The sequence below is a fragment of the Scyliorhinus torazame genome, chromosome X, assembly GCF_047496885.1.
Source record: "Scyliorhinus torazame isolate Kashiwa2021f chromosome X, sScyTor2.1, whole genome shotgun sequence".
Classification (NCBI taxonomy): domain Eukaryota; kingdom Metazoa; phylum Chordata; class Chondrichthyes; order Carcharhiniformes; family Scyliorhinidae; genus Scyliorhinus; species Scyliorhinus torazame.
The window spans coordinates 22,897,697-22,918,325 of NC_092738.1; the positions used below are offsets into that span (position 1 = coordinate 22,897,697).

Consider the following 20,629-nt stretch of genomic DNA (forward strand, 5'->3'; position numbering starts at 1 on the left):
ACAGCACTGTGCTGTGGGCCCCATGGACCCTCCTGTGTCACTATCTCAGTTCAGTACTGTGCCTGCGGGAATCACCTTCCCCGTGCTGCCACACAGCAGTGTCTATCTGGACAGCACTGTGCTGTGGGCCCCATGGACCCTCCTGTGTCACTGTCTCAGTTCAGTACTGTGCCTGCGGGGATCACCTTCCCCGTGCTGTCACACAGCAGTGTCTTTCTGGACAGCACTGTGCTGTGGGACCCATGGACCCTCCTGTGTCACTATCTCAGTTCAGTACTGAGCCTGTGGTCTGGGATCACCTTCCCCGTGCTGCCACACAGCAGTGTCTATCTGGACAGCACTGTGCTGTGGGACCCATGGACACTCCTGTGTCACTATCTCAGTTCAGTACTGTGCCTTTGGTCAGGGATCACCTTCCCCGTGCTGCCACACAGCAGTGTCTATCTGGACAGCACTGTGCTGTGGGACCTATGGACACTCCTGTGTCACTATCTCAGTTCAGTACACCTTGCCCGTGCTGCCACACAGCAGTGTCTATCTGGACAGCACTGTGCTGTGGGACCCATGGACCCTCCTGTGTCACTATCTCGGTCAGTACTGTGCCTGCGGGGATCACCTTCCCCGTGCTGCCACACAGCAGTGTCTATCTGGACAGCACTGTGCTGTGGGACCCATGGACCCTCCTGTGTCACTATCTCGGTCAGTACTGTGCCTGTGGTCAGGGATCACCTTTCCCGTGCTGCCACACAGCAGTGTCTATCTGGACAGCACTGTGCTGTGGGACCCATGGACCCTCCTGTGTCACTATCTCAGTTCAGTACACCTTCCCCGTGCTGCCACACAGCAGTGTCTATCTGGACAGCACTGTGCTGTGGGCCCCATGGACCCTCCTGTGTCACTATCTCAGTTCAGTACTGTGCCTGTGGTCAGGGATCACCTTCCCCGTGCTGCCACACAGCAGTGTCTATCTGGACAGCACTGTGCTGTGGGCCCCATGGACCCTCCTGTGTCACTATCTCAGTTCAGTACTGTGCCTGTGGTCAGGGATCTCCTTCCCCGTGCTGCCACACAGCAGTGTCTATCTGGACAGCACTGTGCTGTGGGACCCATGGACCCTCCTGTGTCACTATCTCAGTTCAGTACTGTGCCTGTGGTCAGGGATCACCTTCCCCGTGCTGCCACACAGCAGTGTCTATCTGGACAGGTCTGTGCTGTGGGACCCATGGACCCTCCTGTGTCACTATCTCGGTCAGTACTGTGCCTGCGGTGATCACCTTCCCCCTGCTGCCACACAGCAGTGTCTATCTGGACAGGTCTGTGCTGTGGGACCCATGGACCCTCCTGTGTCACTATCTCGGTCAGGACTGTGCCTGCGGGGATCACCCTCCCCGTGCTGCCACACAGCAGTGTTTATCTGGACAGCACTCTGCTGTGGGACCCATGGACCCTCCTGTGTCACTATCTCTGTTCAGTACTGTGCCTGTGGTCAGGGATCACCTTACCCGTGCTGCCACACAGCAGTGTCTATCTGGACATGACTGTGCAGTAGGACCCATGGACCCTCCTGTGTCACTATCTCAGTTCAGTACTGTGCCTGCGGGGATCTCCTTCCCCGTGCTGCCACACAGCAGTGTCTATCTGGACAGCACTGTGCTGTGGGACCCATGGACCCTCCTGTGTCACTATCTCAGTTCAGTACTGTGCCTGTGGTCAGGGATCACCTTCCCCGTGCTGCCACACAGCAGTGTCTATCTGGACAGGACTGTGCTGTGGGACCCATGGACCCTCCTGTGTCAGTGTCTCAGTTCAGTACTGTGCCTGTGGTCAGGGATCACCTTCCCCGTGCTGCCACACAGCAGTGTCTATCTGGACAGGACTGTGCTGTGGGACCCATGGACCCTCCTGTGTCAGAGTCTCAGTTCAGTACTGTGCCTGTGGTCAGGGATCACCTTCCCCGTGCTGTCACACAGCAGTGTCTATCTGGACAGCACTGTGCTGTGGGACCCATGGACCCTCCTGTGTCACTATCTCAGTTCAGTACTGTGCCTGCGGGGATCACCTTCCCCGTGCTGCCACACAGCAGTGTCTATCTGGACAGGTCTGTGCTGTGGGACCCATGGACCCTCCTGTATCACTATCTCGGTGAGTACTGTGCCGGCGGGGATCTCCTTCCCCGTGCTGCCACACAGCAGTGTCTATCTGGACAGCACTGTGCTGTGGGACCTATGGACACTCCTGTGTCACTATGTCAGTTCAGTACACCTTCCCCGTGCTGCCACACAGCAGTGTCTATCTGGACAGCACTGTGCTGTGGGACCCATGGACCCTCCTGTGTCACTATCTAAGTTCAGTACTGTGCCAGTGGTCAGGGATCACCTTCCCCGTGATGCCACACAGCAGTGTCTATCTGGACAGCACTGTGCTGTGGGACCCATGGACCCTCCTGTGTCACTATCTCGGTCAGTACTGTGCCTGTGGTCAGGGATCACCTTCCCCGTGCTGCCACACAGCAGTGTCGATCTGGACAGCACTGTGCTGTGGGACCCATGGACTCACCTGTGTCACTATCTCAGTTCAGTACTGTGCCTGCGGGGATCACATTCCCCGCGCTGCCGCACAGCAGTGTCTATCTGGACAGGTCTGTGCTGTGGGCCCCATGGACCCTCCTGTGTCACTATCTCAGTTCAGTACACCTTCCCCGTGCTGCCACACAGCAGTGTCTATCTGGACAGCACTGTGCTGTGGGACCCATGGAACCTCCTGTGTCACTATCTCAGTTCTGTACTGTGCCTGTGGTCAGGAATCTCCTTCCCTGTGCAGCCACACAGCAGTGTCTATCTGGACAGGACTGTGCTGTGGGACCCATGGACCCTCCTGTGTCACTATCTCAGTTCAGTACACCTTCCCCGTGCTGCCACACAGCAGTGTAAATCTGGACAGGTCTGTACTGTGGGACCCATGGACCCTCCTGTATCACTATCTCGGTCAGTACTGTGCCTGCGGGGATCTCATTCCCCGTGCTGTCACACAGCAGTGTCTATCTGGACAGCACTGTGCTGTGGGACCCATGGACCCTCCTGTGTCACTATCTCGGTCAGTACTGTGCCTGTGGTCAGGGATCTCCTTCCCCGTGCTGCCACACAGCAGTGTCTATCTGGACAGCACTGTGCTGTGGGACCCATGGACCCTCCTGTGTCTCTATCTCAGTTCAGTACTGTGCCTGCGGGGATCACCTTCCCCGTGCTGCCACACAGCAGTGTCTATCTGGACAGCACTGTGCTGTGGGACCCATGGACCCTCCTGTGTCACTATCTCAGTTCAGTACACCTTCCCCGTGCTTCCACACAGCAGTATCTATCTGGACAGGTCTGTGCTGTGGGACCCATGGACCCTCCTGTGTCACTATCTCAGTTCAGTACTGTGTCTGTGGTCAGGGATCACCTTCCCCGTGCTGCCAGACAGCAGTGTTTATCTGGACAGCACTGTGCTGTGGGACCCATGGACCCTCCTGTGTCACTATCTCAGTTCAGTACTGTGACTGCGGGGATCACCTTCCCGTGCTGCCACACAGCAGTGTCTATCTGGACAGCACTGTGCTGTGGGACTCATGGACCCTCCTGTGTCACTATCTCGGTCAGTACTGTGCCTGCGGGGATCACCTTCCCCGTGATGCCATCCAGCAGTGTCTATCTGGACAGGTCTGTGCTGTGGGACCCATGGACCCTCCTGTGTCACTATCTCAGTTCAGTACTGTGCCTGTGGTCAGGGATCACCTTCCCAGTGCTGCCACACAGCAGTGTCTATCTGGACAGCACTGTGCTGTGGGACCTATGGACACTCCTGTGTCACTATCTCAGTTCAGTACACCTTCCCCGTGCTGCCACACAGCAGTGTCTATCTGGACAGCACTGTGCTGTGGGCCCCATGGACCCTCCTGTGTCACTATCTCAGTTCAGCACTGTGCCTGTGGTCAGGGATCACCTTCCCCGTGCTGCCACACAGCAGTGTCTATCTGGACAGCACTGTGCTGTGGGACCCATGGACCCTCCTGTGTCACTATCTCAGTTCAGTACTGTGCCTGCGGGAATCACCTTCCCCGTGCTGCCACACAGCAGTGTCTATCTGGACAGCACTGTGCTGTGGGACCCATGGACCCTCCTGTGTCACTATCTCTGTTCAGTACTGTGCCTGTGGTCAGGGATCTAATTCCCCGTGCTGCCACACAGCAGTGTCTATCTGGACAGCACTGTGCTGTGGGACCCATGGACCCTCCTGTGTCACTATCTCAGTTCAGTACTGTGCCTGTGGTCAGGGATCACCTTCCCCGTGCTGCCACACAGCAGTGTCTATCTGGACAGGACTGCGCTGTGGGACCCATGGACCCTCCTGTGTCACTATCTCTGTTCAGTACTGTGCCTGTGGTCAGGGATCTAATTCCCCGTGCTGCCACACAGCAGTGTCTATCTGGACAGCACTGTGCTGTGGGACCCATGGACCCTCCTGTGTCACTATCTCAGTTCAGTACTGTGCCTGTGGTCAGGGATCACCTTCCCCGTGCTGCCACACAGCAGTGTCTATCTGGACAGGACTGTGCTGTGGGACCCATGGACCCTCCTGTGTCACTATCTCAGTTCAGTACTGTGCCTGTGGTGAGGGATCACCTTCCCCGTGCTGTCACACAGCAGTGTCTATCTGGTCTGCACTGTGCTGTGGGACCCATGGACACTCCTGTGTCACTATCTCAGTTCAGTACTGTGCCTGTGGTCAGGGATCACCTTCCCCGTGCTGTCACACAGCAGTGTCTATCTGGACAGGACTGCGCTGTGGGACCCATGGACCCTCCTGTGTCACTATCTCTGTTCAGTACTGTGCCTGTGGTCAGGGATCACCTTCCCCGTGCTGCCACACAGCAGTGTCTATCTGGACAGCACTGTGCTGTGGGACCCATGGAGCCTCCTGTGTCACTATCTCAGTTCAGTACTGTGCCTGCGGGGATCACCTTCCCCGTGCTGTCACACAGCAGTGTCTATCTGGACAGCACTGTGCTGTGGGACCCATGGACCCTCCTGTGTCACTATCTCAGTTCAGTACTGTCCCTGCGGGGATCACCTTCCCCGTGCTGCCACAAAGCAGTGTCTATCTGGACAGCACTGTGCTGTGGGACTCATGGACCCTCCTGTGTCACTATCTCGGTCAGTACTGTGCCTGCGGGGATCACCTTCCCCGTGATGCCATCCAGCAGTGTCTATCTGGACAGGTCTGTGCTGTGGGACCCATGGACCCTCCTGTGTCACTATCTCAGTTCAGTACTGTGCCTGTGGTCAGGGATCACCTTCCCAGTGCTGCCACACAGCAGTGTCTATCTGGACAGCACTGTGCTGTGGGACCTATGGACACTCCTGTGTCACTATCTCAGTTCAGTACACCTTCCCCGTGCTGCCACACAGCAGTGTCTATCTGGACAGCACTGTGCTGTGGGCCCCATGGACCCTCCTGTGTCACGATCTCAGTTCAGTACTGTGCCTGCGGGGATCACCTTCCCCGTGCTGCCACACAGCAGTGTCTATCTGGACAGCACTGTGCTGTGGGACCATTGGACCCTCCTGTGTCACAATCTCAGTTCGGTACTGTGCCAGTGGTCAGGGATCACCTTCCCCGTGCTGCCACACAGCAGTGTCTATCTGGACAGGACTGCGCTGTGGGACCCATGGACCCTCCTGTGTCACTATCTCTGTTCAGTACTGTGCCTGTGGTCAGGGATCTAATTCCCCGTGCTGCCACACAGCAGTGTCTATCTGGACAGCACTGTGCTGTGGGACCCATGGACCCTCCTGTGTCACTATCTCAGTTCAGTACTGTGCCTGTGGTGAGGGATCACCTTCCCCGTGCTGTCACACAGCAGTGTCTATCTGGTCTGCACTGTGCTGTGGGACCCATGGACACTCCTGTGTCACTATCTCAGTTCAGTACTGTGCCTGTGGTCAGGGATCACCTTCCCCGTGCTGCCACACAGCAGTGTCTATCTGGACAGGACTGTGCTGTGGGACCCATGGACCCTCCTGTGTCACTATCTCAGTTCAGTACTGTGCCTGTGGTGAGGGATCACCTTCCCCGTGCTGTCACACAGCAGTGTCTATCTGGTCTGCACTGTGCTGTGGGACCCATGGACACTCCTGTGTCACTGTCTCAGTTCAGTACTGTGCCTGCGGTCAGGGGTCACCTTCCCCGTGCTGCCACACAGTGGTGTTTATCTGGACAGCACTGTGCTGTGGGACCCATGGACCCTCCTGTGTCTCTATCTCGGTCAGTACTGTGCCTGTGGTCAGGGATCACCTTCCCCGTGCTGCCACACAGCAGTGTCTATCTGGACAGGTCTGTGCTGTGGGACCCATGGACCCTCCTGTGTCACTATCTCGGTCAGTACTGTGCCTGCGGTGATCACCTTCCCCGTGCTGCCACACAGCAGTGTCTATCTGGACAGGTCTGTGCTGTGGGACCCATGGACCCTCCTGTGTCACTATCTCGGTCAGTACTGTGCCTGCGGGGAGCACCTTCCCCGTGCTGCCACACAGCAGTGTCTATCTGGACAGCACTGTGCTGTGGGACCTATGGACACTCCTGTGTCACTATCTCAGTTCAGTACACCTTCCCCGTGCTGCCACACAGCAGTGTCTATCTGGACAGCACTGTGCTGTGGGCCCCATGGACCCTCCAGTGTCACTATCTCAGTTCAGTACTGTGCCTGTGGTCAGGGATCACCTTCCCCGTGCTGCCACACAGCAGTGTCTATCTGGACAGCACTGTGCTGTGGGACCCATGGACTCTCCTGTGTCACTATCTCGTTCAGTACTGTTCCTGTGGTCAGAGATCACCTTCCCCGTGCTGTCACACAGCAGTGTCTATCTAGACAGCACTGTGCTGTGGGCCCCATGGACCCTCCTGTGTCACTATCTCAGTTCAGTACTGTGCCTGTGGTCAGGGATCACCTTCCCCGTGCTGTCACACAGCAGTGTCTATCTGGACAGGACTGCGCTGTGGGACCCATGGACCCTCCTGTGTCACTATCTCAGTTCAGTACTGTGCCTGCGGGGATCACCTTCCCCGTGCTGTCACACAGCAGTGTCTATCTGGACAGGACTGTGCTGTGGGACCCATGGACCCTCCAGTGTCACTATCTCAGTTCAGTACTGTGCCTGTGGTCAGGGATCACCTTCCCCGTGCTGCCACACAGCAGTGTCTATCTGGACAGCACTGTGCTGTGGGACCCATGGACCCTCCTGTGTCACTATCTCTGTTCAGTACTGTGCCTGTGGTCAGGGATCTAATTCCCCGTGCTGCCACACAGCAGTGTCTATCTGGACAGCACTGTGCTGTGGGCCCCATGGACCCTCCTGTGTCACTATCTCAGTTCAGTACTGTGCCTGTGGTGAGGGATCACCTTCCCCGTGCTGTCACACAGCAGTGTCTATCTGGTCTGCACTGTGCTGTGGGACCCATGGACACTCCTGTGTCACTATCTCAGTTCAGTACTGTGCCTGTGGTCAGGGATCACCTTCCCCGTGCTGCCACACAGCAGTGTCTATCTGGACAGCACTGTGCTGTGGGACCCATGGACCCTCCTGTGTCACGATCTCGGTCAGTACTGTGCCTGCGGGGATCACCTTCCCCGTGCTGCCACAAGAGCAGTGTCTATCTGGACAGCACTTTGCTGTGGGACCCATGGACCCTCCTGTGTCACTATCTCAGTTCAGTACTGCGCCTGTGGTCAGGGATCACCTTCCCCGTGCTGCCACACAGCAATGTTTATCTGGACAGGACTGTGCTGTGGGACCCATGGACCCTCCTGTGTCACTATCTCAGTTCAGTACTGTGCCTGTGGTCAGGGATCACCTTCCCCGTGCTGCCACACAGCAGTGTCTATCTGGACAGCACTGTGCTGTGGGACCCATGGACCCTCCTGTGTCACTATCTCAGTTCAGTACTGTGCCTGCGGGGATCACCTTCCCCATGCTGCCACACAGCAGTGTCTATCTGGACAGCACTGTGCTGTGGGCCCCATGGACCCTCCTGTGTCAGTGTCTCAGTTCAGACCTGTGCCTGCGGAGATCTCCTTCCCCGTGCTGCCACACAGCAGTGTCTATCTGGACAGCACTGTGCTGTGGGACCCATGGACCCTCCTGTGTCACTATCTCGGTCAGTACTGTGACTGCGGGGATCACCTTCCCCGTGCTGCCACACAGCAGTGTCTATCTGGACAGCACTGTGCTGTGGGACCCATGGACCCTCCTGTGTCACTATCTCAGTTCAGTACTGTGCCATTGGTCAGGGATCTCCTTCCCCGTGCTGCCACACAGCAGTGTCTATCTGGACAGCACTGTGCTGTGGGACCCATGGACACTCCTGTGTCACTATCTCAGTTCAGTACTGTGCCTGTGGTCAGGGATCACCTTCCCCATGCTGCCACACAGCAGTGTCTATCTGGACAGGACTGTGCTGTGGGACCCATGGACACTCCTGTGTCACTATCTCAGTTCAGTACTGTGCCTGTGGTCAGGGATCACCTTCCCCATGCTGCCACACAGCAGTGTCTATCTGGACAGCACTGTGCTGTGGGACCCATGGACACTCCTGTGTCACTATCTCAGTTCAGTACTGTGCCTGTGGTCAGGGATCACCTTCCCCATGCTGCCACACAGCAGTGTCTATCTGGACAGCACTGTGCTGTGGGACCCATGGACCCTCCTGTGTCACTATCTCGGTCAGTACTGTGCCTGCGGGGATCACCTTCCCCGTGCTGTCACAAGAGCAGTGTCTATCTGGACAGCACTTTGCTGTGGGACCCATGGACCCTCCTGTGTCACTATCTCAGTTCAGTACTGTGTCTGTGGTCAGGGATCTCCTTCCCCGTGGTGCCACACAGCAGTGTCTATCTGGACATGACTGTGCAGTAGGACCCATGGACCCTCCTGTGTCACTATCTCGGTCAGTACTGTGCCTGCGGTGATCACCTTCCCCGTGCTGCCACACAGCAGTGTCTATCTGGACAGGTCTGTGCTGTGGGACCCATGGACCCTCCTGTGTCACTATCTCGGTCAGTACTGTGCCTGCGGGGATCACCTTCCCCGTGCTGCCACACAGCAGTGTCTATCTGGACAGGACTGTGCTGTGGGACCCATGGACCCTCCTGTGTCACTATCTCAGTCAGTACTGTGCCTGCGGGGATCACCTTCCCCGTGCTGCCACACAGCAGTGTCTATCTGGACAGCACTGTGCTGTGGGACCCATGGACCCTCCTGTGTCACTATCTCAGTTCAGTACACCTTCCCCGTGCTGCCACACAGCAGTGTCTATCTGGACAGCACTGTGCTGTGGGACCCATGGACCCTCCTGTGTCACTATCTCAGTTCAGTACTGTGCCTGCGGGGATCACCTTCCCCGTGCTGCCACACAGCAGTGTCTATCTGGACAGCACTGTGCTGTGGGACCTATGGATCCTCCTGTGTCACTATCTCAGTTCAGTACACCTTCCCCGTGCTGCCACACAGCAGTGTCTATCTCGACAGCACTGTGCTGTGGGACCCATGGACCCTCCTGTGTCACTATCTCAGTTCAGTACACCTTCCCCGTGCTGCCACACAGCAGTGTATATCTGGACAGGTCTGTGCTGTGGGATCCATGGACCCTCCTGTATCACGATCTCAGTTCAGTACTGTGCCAGTGGTCAGGGATCACCTTCCCCGTGCTGCCACACAGCAGTGTCTATCTGGACAGCACTGTGCTGTGGGACCCATGGACCCTCCTGTGTCACTATCTCAGTTCAGTACTGTGCCTGTGGTCAGGGATCACATTCCCCGTGCTGCCACACAGCAGTGTCTATCTGGACAGCACTGTGCTGTGGGACCCATGGACCCTCCTGTGTCACTATCTCGGTCAGTACTGTGCCTGTGGTCAGGGATCACCTTCCCCGTGCTGCCACACAGCAGTGTCTATCTGGACAGCACTGTGCTGTGGGACCCATGGACCCTCCTGTGTCACTATCTCGGTCAGTACTGTGCCTGTGGTCAGGGATCTCCTTCCCCGTGCTGCCACACAGCAGTGTCTATCTGGACAGCACTGTGCTGTGGGACCCATGGACCCTCCTGTGTTACTATATCAGTTCTGTACTGTGCCTGTGGTCAGGAATCTCCTTCCCTGTTCAGCCACACAGCAGTGTCTATCTGGACAGGACTGTGCTGTGGGACCCATGGACCCTCCTGTGTCACTATCTCAGTTCAGTACACCTTCCCCGTGCTGCCACACAGCAGTGTCAATCTGGAAAGGTCTGTACTGTTGGACCCATGGACCCTCCTGTATCACTATCTCGGTCAGTACTGTGCCTGCGGGGATCTCATTCCCCATGCTTTCACACAGCAGTGTCTATCTGGACAGCACTGTGCTGTGGGACCCATGGACCCTCCTGTGTCACTATCTCAGTTCAGTACTGTGCCTGTGGTCAGGGATCACCTTCCCCCTGCTGCCACACAGCAGTGTCTATCTGGACAGCACTGTGCTGTGGGACCCATGGACCCTCCTGTGTCACTATCTCAGTTCAGTACTGTGCCTGCGGGGATCACCTTCCCCATGCTGCCACACAGCAGTGTCTATCTGGACAGCACTGTGCTGTGGGACCCATGGACCCACCTGTGTCACTATCTCAGTTCAGTACTGTGCCTGTGGTCAGGGATCACCTTCCCCGTGCTGTCACACAGCAGTGTCTATCTGGACAGGTCTGTGCTGTGGGACCCATGGACCCTCCTGTGTCACTATCTCAGTTCAGTACTGTGCCTGCGGGGATCACCTTCCCCGTGCTGCCACACAGCAGTGTCTATCTGGACAGCACTGTGCTGTGGGACCCATGGACCCTCCTGTGTCACTATCTCGGTCAGTACTGTGCCTGTGGTCAGGGATCTCCTTCCCTGTGCTGCCACACAGCAGTGTCTATCTGGACAGCACTGTGCTGTGAGACCCATGGACCCTCCTGTGTCACTATCTCAGTTCAGTACTGTGCCTGTGTTCAGGGATCACCTTCCCCGTGCTGTCACACAGCAGTGTCTATCTGGACAGCACTGTGCTGTGGGCCCATGGACCCTCCTGTGTCACTATCTCAGTTCAGTACTGTGACTGCGGGGATCACCTTCCCCGTGCTGCCACACAGCAGTGTCTATCTGGACAGCACTGTGCTGTGGGACTCATGGACCCTCCTGTGTCACTATCTCGGTCAGTACTGTGCCTGCGGGGATCACCTTCCCAGTGCTGTCACACAGCAGTGTGTATCTGGTCTGCACTGTGCTGTGGGACCCATGGACACTCCTGTGTCACTATCTCAGTTCAGTACTGTGCCTGTGGTCAGGGATCTCCTTCCCCGTGCTGCCACACAGCAGTGTCTATCTGGACAGCACTGTGCTGTGGGACCCATGGACCCTCCTGTGTCACTATCTCAGTTCAGTACTGTGCCTGCGGGGATCACCTTCCCCGTGCTGCCACACAGCAGTGTCTATCTGGACAGGACTGTGCTGTGGGACCCATGGACCCTCCTGTGTCACTATCTCGGTCAGTACTGTGCCTGCGGGGATCTCCTTCCCCGTGCTGTCACACAGCAGTGTCTATCTGGACAGATCTGTGCTGTGGGACCTATGGACACTCCTGTGTCACTATCTCAGTTCAGTGCACCTTCCCCGTGCTGCCACACAGCAGTGTCTATCTGGACAGCACTGTGCTGTGGGACCCATGGACCCTCCTGTGTCACTATCTCAGTTCAGTACTGTGCCTGTGGTCAGGGATCACCTTCCCCGTGCTGTCACACAGCAGTGTCTATCTGGACAGCACTGTGCTGTGGGCCCCATGGACCCTCCTGTGTCACTATCTCAGTTCAGTACTGTGCCTGCGGGGATCACCTTCCCTGTGCTGCCACACAGCAGTGTCTATCTGGACAGCACTGTGCTGTGGGACCCATGGACCCTCCTGTGTCACTATCTCAGTTCAGTACTGTGCCTGTGGTCAGGGATCACCTTCCCCGTGCTGCCACACAGCAGTGTCTATCTGGACAGCACTGTGCTGTGGGACCCATGGACCCTCCTGTGTCACTATCTCAGTTCAGTACTGTGCCAGTGGTCACGGATCACCTTCCCCGTGCTGCCACACAGCAGTGTCTATCTGGACAGCACTGTGCTGTGGGACCCATGGACCCTCCTGTGTCACTATCTCAGTTCAGTACTGTGCCAGTGGTCACGGATCACCTTCCCCGTGCTGCCACACAGCAGTGTCTATCTGGACAGCACTGTGCTGTGGGCCCCATGGACTCTCCTGTGTCACTATCTCAGTTCAGTACTGTGCCTGTGGTCAGGGATCTCCCTCCCCGTGCTGCCACACAGCAGTGTCTATCTGGACAGCACTGTGCTGTGGGACCCATGGACCCTCCTGTGTCACTATCTCAGTTCAGTACTGTGTCTGTGGTCAGGGATCACCTTCCCCGTGCTGTCACACAGCAGTGTCTATCTGGACAGCACTGTGCTGTGGGACCCATGGACCCTCCTGTGTCACTATCTCAGTTCAGTACTGTGCCTGTGGTGAGGGATCACCTTCCCCGTGCTGTCACACAGCAGTGTCTATCTGGACTGCACTGTGCTGTGGGACCCATGGACACTCCTGTGTCACTATCTCAGTTCAGTACTGTGCCTGCGGGGATCACCTTCCCCGTGCTGCCACACAGCAGTGTCTATCTGGACAGCACTGTGCTGTGGGACCCATGGACCCTCCTGTGTCACTATCTCAGTTCAGTACTGTGCCTGCGGGAATCACCTTCCCCGTGCTGCCACAAAGCAGTGTCTATCTGGACAGCACTGTGCTGTGGGACCCATGGACCCTCCTGTGTCACTATCTCGGTCAGTACTGTGCCTGTGGTCAGGGATCACCTTCCCCGTGCTGCCACACAGCAGTGTCTATCTGGACAGCACTGTGCTGTGGGACCCATGGAACCTCCTGTGTCACTATCTCAGTTCAGTACACCTTCCCCGTGCTGCCACACAGCAGTGTCTATCTGGACAGGTCTGTGCTGTGGGACCCATGGACCCTGGACCCTCCTGTGTCACTATCTTAGTTCAGTACTGTGCCTGTGGTCAGGGATCACCTTCCCCGTGCTGCCACACAGCAGTGTCTATCTGGACAGCACTGTGCTGTGGGACCCATGGACCCTCCTGTGTCACTATCTCGGTCAGTACTGTGCCTGTGGTCAGGGATCACCTTCCCCGTGCTGCCACACAGCAGTGTCTATCTGGACAGGTCTGTGCTGTGGGACCCATGGACCCTCCTGTGTCACTATCTCAGTTCAGTACTGTGCCTGCGGGGATCACCTTCCCCGTGCTGCCACACAGCAGTGTCTATCTGGACAGGTCTGTGCTGTGGGACCCATGGACCCTCCTGTGTCACTATCTCGGTCAGTACTGTGCCTGCGGGGATCACCTTCCCCCTGCTGCCACACAGCAGTGTTTATCTGGACAGCACTGTGCTGTGGGACCCATGGACCATCCTGTGTCACTATCTCAGTTCAGTACTGTGCCTGTGGTGAGGGATCACCTTCCCCGTGCTGCCACACAGCAGTGTTTATCTGGACAGCACTGTGCTGTGGGACCCATGGACCATCCTGTGTCACTATCTCAGTTCAGTACACCTTCCCCGTGCTGCCACACAGCAGTGTCTATCTGGACAGCACTGTGCTGTGGGACCCATGGACCATCCTGTGTCACTATCTCAGTTCAGTACTGTGCCTGTGGTCAGGGATCACCTTCCCCGTGCTGCCACACAGCAGTGTTTATCTGGACAGCACTGTGCTGTGGGACCCATGGACCTTCCTGTGTCACTATCTCAGTTCAGTACTGTGCCTGTGGTGAGGGATCACCTTCCCCGTGCTGTCACACAGCAGTGTCTATCTGGACTGCACTGTGCTGTGGGACCCATGGACACTCCTGTGTCACTATCTCACTTCAGTACTGTGCCTGCGGGGATCAACTTCCCCGTGCTGCCACACGGCAGTGTTTATCTGGACAGCACTGTGCTGTGGGACCCATGGACCATCCTGTGTCACTATCTCAGTTCAGTACTGTGCCTGTGGTCAGGGATCTCCTTCCCCGTGCTGCCACACAGCAGTGTCTATCTGGACAGGTCTGTGCTGTGGGACCCATGGACCCTCCTGTGTCACCATCTCAGTTCAGTACACCTTCCCCGTGCTGTCACACAGCAGTGTATATCTGGACAGCACTGTGCTGTGGGACCCATGGACCCTCCTGCGTCACTATCTCAGTTCAGTACTGTGCCTGCGGGGATCACCTTCCACCTGCTGTCACACAGCAGTGTCTATCTGGACAGCACTGTGCTGTGGGACCCATGGACCCTCCTGTGTCACTATCTCAGTTCAGTACTGTGCCGGTGGTCAGGGATCACCTTCCCCGTGCTGCCACACAGCAGTGTCTATCTGGACAGCACTGTGCTGTGGGACCCATGGATCCTCCTGTGTCACTATCTCAGTTCAGTACTGTGCCTGCGGGAATCACCTTCCCCGTGCTGCCACACAGCAGTGTCTATCTGGACAGCACTGTGCTGTGGGACCCATGGACCCTCCTGTGTCACTATCTCAGTTCAGTACTGTGCCTGCGGGGATCACCTTCCCCGTGCTGCCACACAGCAGTGTCTATCTAGACAGCACTGTGCTGTGGGACCCATGGACCCTCCTGTGTCACTATCTCAGTTCAGTACTGTGCCTGCGGGGATCACCTTCCCCGTGTAGCCACACAGCAGTGTCTATCTGGACAGCACTGTGCTGTGGGACCCATGGACCCTCCTGTGTCACTATCTCAGTTCAGTACTGTGCCTGCGGGGATCTCCTTCCCCGTGCTGCCGCACAGCAGTGTCTATCTGGACAGCACTGTGCTGTGGGACCCATGGACCATCCTGTGTCACTATCTCGGTCAGTACTGTGCCTGCGGGGATCACCTTCCCCGTGCTGTCACACAGCAGTGTTTATCTGGACAGGACTGTGCTGTGGGACCAATGGACACTCCTGTGTCAGTATCTCAGTTCAGTACTGTGCCTGCGGGGATCACCTTCCCCGTGTAGCCACACAGCAGTGTCTATCTGGACAGCACTGTGCTGTGGGACCCATGGACCCTCCTGTGTCACTATCTCAGTTCAGTACACCTTCCCCGTGCTGCCACACAGCAGGGTATATCTGGACAGGTCTGTGCTGTGGGACCCATGGATCCTCCAGTATCACTATCTCGGTCAGGACTGTGCCTGCGGGGATCTCCTTCCCCGTGCTGTCACACAGCAGTGTCTTTCTGGACAGCACTGTGCTGTGGGACCCATGGACCCTCCTGTGTCACTATCTCAGTTCAGTACTGTGCCTGTGGTCAGGGATCACCTTCCCCGTGCTGCCACACAGCAGTGTCTATCTGGACAGCACTGTGCTGTGGGACCCATGGACCCTCCTGTGTCGCTATCTCAGTTCAGTACTGTGCCTGTGGTCAGGGATCTCCCTCCCCGTGCTGCCACACAGCAGTGTCTATCTGGACAGCACTGTGCTGTGGGACCCATGGACCCTCCTGTGTCACTATCTCAGTTCAGTACTGTGCCTGTGGTCAGGGATCACCTTTCCCGTGCTGTCACACAGCAGTGTCTATCTGGACAGCACTGTGCTGTGGGCCCCATGGACCCTCCTGTGTCACTATCTCGGTCAGTACTGTGCCTGCGGGGATCACCTTCGCCGTGCTGTCACACAGCAGTGTTTATCTGGACAGGACTGTGCTGTGGGACCCATGGACCCTCCTGTGTCAGTGTCTCAGTTCAGTACTGTGCCTGTGGTCAGGGATCACCTTCCCCCTGCTGCCACACAGCAGTGTTTATCTGGACAGGTCTGTGCTGTGGGACCCATGGACCCTCCTGTGTCAGTGTCTCAGTTCAGTTCTGTGCCTGTGGTCAGGGATCACCTTCCCCGTGCTGTCACACAGCAGTGTCTATCTGGACAGCACTGTGCTGTGGGACCCATGGACCCTCCTGTGTCAGTGTCTCAGTTCAGACCTGTGCCTGCGGAGATCTCCTTCCCCGTGCTGCCACACAGCAGTGTCTATCTGGACAGCACTGTGCTGTGGGACCCATGGACCCTCCTGTGTCACTATCTCAGTTCAGTACTGTGCCTGCGGGGATCACCTTCCCCGTGCTGCCACACAGCAGTGTCTATCTGGACAGCACTGTGCTGTGGGACCTATGGATCCTCCTGTGTCACTATCTCAGTTCAGTACACCTTCCCCGTGCTGCCACACAGCAGTGTCTATCTCGACAGCACTGTGCTGTGGGACCCATGGACCCTCCTGTGTCACTATCTCAGTTCAGTACACCTTCCCCGTGCTGCCACACAGCAGTGTATATCTGGACAGGTCTGTGCTGTGGGATCCATGGACCCTCCTGTATCACGATCTCAGTTCAGTACTGTGCCAGTGGTCAGGGATCACCTTCCCCGTGCTGCCACACAGCAGTGTCTATCTGGACAGCACTGTGCTGTGGGACCCATGGACCCTCCTGTGTCACTATCTCAGTTCAGTACTGTGCCTGTGGTCAGGGATCACATTCCCCGTGCTGCCACACAGCAGTGTCTATCTGGACAGCACTGTGCTGTGGGACCCATGGACCCTCCTGTGTCACTATCTCGGTCAGTACTGTGCCTGTGGTCAGGGATCACCTTCCCCGTGCTGCCACACAGCAGTGTCTATCTGGACAGCACTGTGCTGTGGGACCCATGGACCCTCCTGTGTCACTATCTCGGTCAGTACTGTGCCTGTGGTCAGGGATCTCCTTCCCCGTGCTGCCACACAGCAGTGTCTATCTGGACAGCACTGTGCTGTGGGACCCATGGACCCTCCTGTGTTACTATATCAGTTCTGTACTGTGCCTGTGGTCAGGAATCTCCTTCCCTGTTCAGCCACACAGCAGTGTCTATCTGGACAGGACTGTGCTGTGGGACCCATGGACCCTCCTGTGTCACTATCTCAGTTCAGTACACCTTCCCCGTGCTGCCACACAGCAGTGTCAATCTGGAAAGGTCTGTACTGTTGGACCCATGGACCCTCCTGTATCACTATCTCGGTCAGTACTGTGCCTGCGGGGATCTCATTCCCCATGCTTTCACACAGCAGTGTCTATCTGGACAGCACTGTGCTGTGGGACCCATGGACCCTCCTGTGTCACTATCTCAGTTCAGTACTGTGCCTGTGGTCAGGGATCACCTTCCCCCTGCTGCCACACAGCAGTGTCTATCTGGACAGCACTGTGCTGTGGGACCCATGGACCCTCCTGTGTCACTATCTCAGTTCAGTACTGTGCCTGCGGGGATCACCTTCCCCATGCTGCCACACAGCAGTGTCTATCTGGACAGCACTGTGCTGTGGGACCCATGGACCCACCTGTGTCACTATCTCAGTTCAGTACTGTGCCTGTGGTCAGGGATCACCTTCCCCGTGCTGTCACACAGCAGTGTCTATCTGGACAGGTCTGTGCTGTGGGACCCATGGACCCTCCTGTGTCACTATCTCAGTTCAGTACTGTGCCTGCGGGGATCACCTTCCCCGTGCTGCCACACAGCAGTGTCTATCTGGACAGCACTGTGCTGTGGGACCCATGGACCCTCCTGTGTCACTATCTCGGTCAGTACTGTGCCTGTGGTCAGGGATCTCCTTCCCTGTGCTGCCACACAGCAGTGTCTATCTGGACAGCACTGTGCTGTGAGACCCATGGACCCTCCTGTGTCACTATCTCAGTTCAGTACTGTGCCTGTGTTCAGGGATCACCTTCCCCGTGCTGTCACACAGCAGTGTCTATCTGGACAGCACTGTGCTGTGGGCCCATGGACCCTCCTGTGTCACTATCTCAGTTCAGTACTGTGACTGCGGGGATCACCTTCCCCGTGCTGCCACACAGCAGTGTCTATCTGGACAGCACTGTGCTGTGGGACTCATGGACCCTCCTGTGTCACTATCTCGGTCAGTACTGTGCCTGCGGGGATCACCTTCCCAGTGCTGTCACACAGCAGTGTGTATCTGGTCTGCACTGTGCTGTGGGACCCATGGACACTCCTGTGTCACTATCTCAGTTCAGTACTGTGCCTGTGGTCAGGGATCACCTTCCCCGTGCTGTCACACAGCAGTGTCTATCTGGACAGCACTGTGCTGTGGGACCCATGGACCCTCCTGTGTCACTATCTCAGTTCAGTACACCTTCCCCGTGCTGCCACACAGCAGTGTCTATCTGGACAGGACTGTGCTGTGGGACCCATGGACCCTCCTGTGTCACTATCTCGGTCAGTACTGTGCCTGCGGGGATCTCCTTCCCCGTGCTGTCACACAGCAGTGTCTATCTGGACAGATCTGTGCTGTGGGACCTATGGACACTCCTGTGTCACTATCTCAGTTCAGTACACCTTCCCCGTGCTGCCACACAGCAGTGTCTATCTGGACAGCACTGTGCTGTGGGACCCATGGACCCTCCTGTGTCACTATCTCAGTTCAGTACTGTGCCTGTGGTCAGGGATCACCTTCCCCGTGCTGTCACACAGCAGTGTCTATCTGGACAGCACTGTGCTGTGGGCCCCATGGACCCTCCTGTGTCACTATCTCAGTTCAGTACTGTGCCTGCGGGGATCACCTTCCCTGTGCTGCCACACAGCAGTGTCTATCTGGACAGCACTGTGCTGTGGGACCCATGGACCCTCCTGTGTCACTATCTCAGTTCAGTACTGTGCCAGTGGTCACGGATCACCTTCCCCGTGCTGCCACACAGCAGTGTCTATCTGGACAGCACTGTGCTGTGGGACCCATGGACCCTCCTGTGTCACTATCTCAGTTCAGTACTGTGCCTGTGGTCAGGGATCACCTTCCCCGTGCTGCCACACAGCAGTGTCTATCTGGACAGCACTGTGCTGTGGGACCCATGGACCCTCCTGTGTCACTATCTCAGTTCAGTACTGTGTCTGTGGTCAGGGATCACCTTCCCCGTGCTGTCACACAGCAGTGTCTATCTGGACTGCACTGTGCTGTGGGACCCATGGACACTCCTGTGTCACTATCTCAGTTCAGTACTGTGCCTGCGGGGATCACCTTCCCCGTGCTGCCACACAGCAGTGTCTATCTGGACAGCACTGTGCTGTGGGACCCATGGACCCTCCTGTGTCACTATCTCAGTTCAGTACTGTGCCTGCGGGAATCACCTTCCCCGTGCTGCCACAAAGCAGTGTCTATCTGGACAGCACTGTGCTGTGGGACCCATGGACCCTCCTGTGTCACTATCTCGGTCAGTACTGTGCCTGTGGTCAGGGATCACCTTCCCCGTGCTGCCACACAGCAGTGTCTATCTGGACAGCACTGTGCTGTGGGACCCATGGAACCTCCTGTGTCACTATCTCAGTTCAGTACACCTTCCCCGTGCTGCCACACAGCAGTGTCTATCTGGACAGGTCTGTGCTGTGGGACCCATGGACCCTGGACCCTCCTGTGTCACTATCTTAGTTCAGTACTGTGCCTGTGGTCAGGGATCACCTTCCCCGTGCTGCCACACAGCAGTGTCTATCTGGACAGCACTGTGCTGTGGGACCCATGGACCCTCCTGTGTCACTATCTCGGTCAGTACTGTGCCTGTGGTCAGGGATCACCTTCCCCGTGCTGCCACACAGCAGTGTCTATCTGGACAGGTCTGTGCTGTGGGACCCATGGACCCTCCTGTGTCACTATCTCAGTTCAGTACTGTGCCTGCGGGGATCACCTTCCCCGTGCTGCCACACAGCAGTGTCTATCTGGACAGGTCTGTGCTGTGGGACCCATGGACCCTCCTGTGTCACTATCTCGGTCAGTACTGTGCCTGCGGGGATCACCTTCCCCCTGCTGCCACACAGCAGTGTCTATCTGGACAGGACTGTGCTGTGGGCCCCATGGACCCTCCTGTGTCACTATCTCAGTTCAGTACTGTGCCTGTGGTGAGGGATCACCTTCCCCGTGCTGCCACACAGCAGTGTTTATCTGGACAGCACTGTGCTGTGGGACCCATGGACCATCCTGTGTCACTATCTCAGTTCAGTACACCTTCCCCGTGCTGCCACACAGCAGTGTCTATCTGGACAGCACTGTGCTGTGGGACCCATGGACCATCCTGTGTCACTATCTCAGTTCAGTACTGTGCCTGTGGTGAGGGATCACCTTCCCCGTGCTGTCACACAGCAGTGTCTATCTGGACTGCACTGTGCTGTGGGACCCATGGACACTCCTGTGTCACTATCTCACTTCAGTACTGTGCCTGCGGGGATCAACTTCCCCGTGCTGCCACACGGCAGTGTTTATCTGGACAGCACTGTGCTGTGGGACCCATGGACCATCCTGTGTCACTATCTCAGTTCAGTACTGTGCCTGTGGTCAGGGATCTCCTTCCCCGTGCTGCCACACAGCAGTGTCTATCTGGACAGGTCTGTGCTGTGGGACCCATGGACCCTCCTGTGTCACCATCTCAGTTCAGTACACCTTCCCCGTGCTGTCACACAGCAGTGTATATCTGGACAGCACTG

General features: G+C 56.8%; 1 long non-coding RNA gene across 1 annotated transcript in view; it reads right to left on the minus strand.

Annotated features, from left to right (window-relative positions):
* The window catches only part of LOC140405394 (uncharacterized), a 149,874-nt gene that overhangs the window by 73,120 nt on the left and 56,125 nt on the right, over positions 1 to 20,629 (minus strand). The window lies entirely within an intron of this gene.